General features: G+C 41.5%; 1 pseudogene; it reads left to right on the top strand.

Annotated features, from left to right (window-relative positions):
• Positions 1 to 414: 414 nt before the first annotated feature.
• On the top strand, positions 415 to 517 carry LOC130327333 (U2 spliceosomal RNA; annotated as a pseudogene).
• The last annotated feature ends 4,483 nt before the right edge of the window (positions 518 to 5,000 follow it).

The following is a 5,000-nucleotide window of genomic DNA, read 5'->3' as shown; positions in this document are numbered from 1 at the left end:
GGTATGTCCTCTATCCTTACAGCTTCCCGTGGCTGTTGGTTTTATACCGTTTGGGGACAGCCAAGGAGGCGTCAGCAGGCAACACAGGTAAGTGTGTGCTTGTATGTGTGTGTGTGTGTGTTTCCTATGCAGATCCTAAACCCAGTATCAAATGCAAGTAGGAGGAGTAAGAAGGGTTCCTGCCAAAGCCAGGTTATGGATTGCATTTAAAAATGGTCCATCAGAGTGAAATGGACTCCCATCTTCCTGCTTAGCAATAATGATATGGGTTTAGGGTCTGCTGTGTGTACTGGTGGGTGACTGCCACCCAGCCAGAGTGTGTATGGGAGGCTGCCAGCCAGCCTCCCTTCCTACAAGTAATGATGGTGCATGTGAAGGGGACAGCGTTGGTTCCTCCCCTTTCACAGTTATCACTTCTCATCCTTCCTTTTGGCTGGTATCAAATGTGGTGTCTGTTTATATCAGTTTAATATCTGATATGTTCCCTATCTGATAGCATATATTAAATGCACCACCAGGTTTCAGTGTTGGAAAGAAAGATTATCTGTTTATTTGCTGCAGCTGCTTGCTGGCTAGTCCAGTGGGCCCCTACTGCAGGCAATAGACAATAGGTGGTGCCTATGTGCCTAGGTGGATAGGACATCAGCTATGAGGCATTTGTTTGTACAAACTGCTGCTCACAACTAATGTTGTAATATAGTGTCCCCATCTGCTGGTGGTATTGAATAAGCAATAGTGCAATGATAGGGTCTGAAAAAGAAGAAAAATAAGAAGCAGCAGCATAGGAAAGAAGGAAAACATGGAGAGAAGAAAAAAAGAAGGTAAAAATGAGGTGAAAACATGTTTAAAAAAGTATTTCCATCTCTCTCTCTCTCTCTATATGTATATACATATATATATATATATATATATATATATATATATTTAAAACAAAAAAAATTATATATATATATATATATATATATATATATATATACATATAGAGAGAGAGAGAGAGATAAATATATATAGAAATAGATGGGTGGATAGATAGATAGATAGATAGATAGATAGACATACAGACACACATACACACATACACAGATACACACATACATACATACATACATATGTGTGTATTGTTGGAGTTGCAAACATGGGTGCACTTGACAAACTCAGTGCGGCTATTCCCCATTGAAAGATTGTTGCACCCAGGACCCTTAGCACTGGGATATGCTACTCAATACCACTGGCATGGCCAGGTGTAAACAACATCTGACCTTTGTTGTGTATGTAACCATGGAGATTGTGATGTCGCCTAGGCCCACCAAAGAACAGCCTTGTCAGAAGCAGCACTGCCATGAGCAGAAGTAGCAGCACCATAGGTTGTCAAATAAGTTGGATTTAACCAAGACAAGTGAGTCCAATAGGATGCAGGTATGTCCTCTATCCTTACAGCTTCCCGTGCCTGTTGGTTTTATACCGTTTGGGGACAGCCAAGGAGGCGTCAGCAGGCAACACAGGTAAGTGTGTGCTTGTATGTGTGTGTGTGTGTGTGTGTGTGTGTGTGTGTGTGTTTCCTATGCAGATCCTAAACCCAGTATCAAATGCAAGTAGGAGGAGTAAGAAGGGTTCCTGCCAAAGCCAGGTTATGGATTGCATTTAAAAATGGTCCATCAGAGTGAAATGGACTCCCATCTTCCTGCTTAGCAATAATGATATGGGTTTAGGGTCTGCTGTGTGTACTGGTGGGTGACTGCCACCCAGCCAGAGTGTGTATGGGAGGCTGCCAGCCAGCCTCCCTTCCTACAAGTAATGATGTTGCATGTGAAGGGGACAGCGTTGGTTCCTCCCCTTTCACAGTTATCACTTCTCATCCTTCCTTTTGGCTGGTATCAAATGTGGTGTCTGTTTATATCAGTTTAATATCTGATATGTCCCCTATCTGATAGCATATATTAAATGCACCACCAGGTTTCAGTGTTGGAAAGAAAGATTATCTGTTTATTTGCTGCAGCTGCTTGCTGGCTAGTCCAGTGGGCCCCTACTGCAGGCAATAGACAATAGGTGGTGCCTATGTGCATAGGTGGATAGGACATCAGCTTTGAGGCATTTGTTTGTACAAACTGCTGCTCACAACTAATGTTGTAATATAGTGTCTCCATCTGCTGGTGGTATTGAATAAGCAATAGTGCAATGATAGGGTCTGAAAAAGAAGAAAAATAAGAAGCAGCAGCATAGGAAAGAAGGAAAACATGGAGAGAAGAAAAAAAGAAGGTAAAAATGAGGTGAAAACATGTTTAAAAAAGTATTTCCATCTCTCTCTCTCTCTATATGTATATACATATATATATATATTTAAAAGAAAAAAAAATTATATATATATATATATATATATATATATATATATACATATATAGAGAGAGAGATAAATATATATAGAGATAGATGGGTGGATAGATAGATAGATAGATAGATAGACATACATACACACATACACACATACACACATACATACATACATACATATGTGTGTATTGTTGGAGTTGCAAACATGGGTGCACTTGACAAACTCAGTGCGGCTATTCCCCATTGAAAGATTGTTGCACCCAGGACCCTTAGCACTGGGATATGCTACTCAATACCACTGGCATGGCCAGGTGTAAACAACATCTGACCTTTGTTGTGTATGTAACCATGGAGATTGTGATGTCGCCTAGGCCCACCAAAGAACAGCCTTGTCAGAAGCAGCACTGCCATGAGCAGAAGTAGCAGCACCATAGGTTGTCAAATAAGTTGGATTTAACCAAGACAATTGAGTCCAATAGGATGCAGGTATGTCCTCTATCCTTACAGCTTCCCGTGGCTGTTGGTTTTATACCATTTGGGGACAGCCAAGGAGGCGTCAGCAGGCAACACAGGTAAGTGTGTGCTTGTATGTGTGTGTGTGTGTGTGTGTTTCCTATGCAGATCCTAAACCCAGTATCAAATGCAAGTAGGAGGAGTAAGAAGGGTTCCTGCCAAAGCCAGGTTATGGATTGCATTTAAAAATGGTCCATCAGAGTGAAATGGACTCCCATCTTCCTGCTTAGCAATAATGATATGGGTTTAGGGTCTGCTGTGTGTACTGGTGGGTGACTGCCACCCAGCCAGAGTGTGTATGGGAGGCTGCCAGCCAGCCTCCCTTCCTACAAGTAATGATGGTGCATGTGAAGGGGACAGCGTTGGTTCCTCCCCTTTCACAGTTATCACTTCTCATCCTTCCTTTTGGCTGGTATCAAATGTGGTGTCTGTTTATATCAGTTTAATATCTGATATGTCCCCTATCTGATAGCATATATTAAATGCACCACCAGGTTTCAGTGTTGGAAAGAAAGATTATCTGTTTATTTGCTGCAGCTGTTTGCTGGCTAGTCCAGTGGGCCCCTACTGCAGGCAATAGACAATAGGTGGTGCCTAGGTGGATAGGACATCAGCTATGAGGCATTTGTTTGTACAAACTGCTGCTCACAACTAATGTTGTAATATAGTGTCTCCATCTGCTGGTGGTATTGAATAAGCAATAGTGCAATGATAGGGTCTGAAAAAGAAGAAAAATAAGAAGCAGCAGCATAGGAAAGAAGGAAAACATGGAGAGAAGAAAAAAAGAAGGTAAAAATGAGGTGAAAACATGTTTAAAAAAGTATTTCCATCTCTCTCTCTCTCTATATGTATATACATATATATATATATATATATATATATATTTAAAAGAAAAGAAAAAAAAAAAATATATATATATATATATATACATATAGAGAGAGAGAGATAAATATATATAGAGATAGATGGGTGGATAGATAGATAGATAGATAGATAGACATACATACACACATACACACATACACACATATGTGTGTATTGTTGGAGTTGCAAACATGGGTGCACTTGACAAACTCAGTGCGGCTATTCCCCATTGAAAGATTGTTGCACCCAGGACCCTTAGCACTGGGATATGCTACTCAATACCACTGGCATGGCCAGGTGTAAACAACATCTGACCTTTGTTGTGTATGTAACCATGGAGATTGTGATGTCGCCTAGGCCCACCAAAGAACAGCCTTGTCAGAAGCAGCACTGCCATGAGCAGAAGTAGCAGCACCATAGGTTGTCAAATAAGTTGGATTTAACCAAGACAAGTGAGTCCAATAGGATGCAGGTATGTCCTCTATCCTTACAGCTTCCCGTGGCTGTTGGTTTTATACCGTTTGGGGACAGCCAAGGAGGCGTCAGCAGGCAACACAGGTAAGTGTGTGCTTGTATGTGTGTGTGTGTGTGTTTCCTATGCAGATCCTAAACCCAGTATCAAATGCAAGTAGGAGGAGTAAGAAGGGTTCCTGCCAAAGCCAGGTTATGGATTGCATTTAAAAATGGTCCATCAGAGTGAAATGGACTCCCATCTTCCTGCTTAGCAATAATGATATGGGTTTAGGGTCTGCTGTGTGTACTGGTGGGTGACTGCCACCCAGCCAGAGTGTGTATGGGAGGCTGCCAGCCAGCCTCCCTTCCTACAAGTAATGATGGTGCATGTGAAGGGGACAGCGTTGGTTCCTCCCCTTTCACAGTTATCACTTCTCATCCTTCCTTTTGGCTGGTATCAAATGTGGTGTCTGTTTATATCAGTTTAATATCTGATATGTCCCCTATCTGATAGCATATATTAAATGCACCACCAGGTTTCAGTGTTGGAAAGAAAGATTATCTGTTTATTTGCTGCAGCTGCTTGCTGGCTAGTCCAGTGGGCCCCTACTGCAGGCAATAGACAATAGGTGGTGCCTATGTGCATAGGTGGATAGGACATCAGCTATGAAGCATTTGTTTGTACAAACTGCTGCTCACAACTAATGTTGTAATATAGTGTCTCCATCTGCTGGTGGTATTGAATAAGCAATAGTGCAATGATAGGGTCTGAAAAAGAAGAAAAATAAGAAGCAGCAGCATAGGAAAGAAGGAAAACATGGAGAGAAGAAAAAAAGAAGGTA

Source organism: Hyla sarda, unplaced genomic scaffold (genome assembly GCF_029499605.1).
Source record: "Hyla sarda isolate aHylSar1 unplaced genomic scaffold, aHylSar1.hap1 scaffold_2974, whole genome shotgun sequence".
NCBI lineage: Eukaryota > Metazoa > Chordata > Amphibia > Anura > Hylidae > Hyla > Hyla sarda.
The sequence above is the reverse complement of the archived record's forward strand: the minus strand, read 5'-3'. Positions and strand labels throughout refer to the sequence as shown.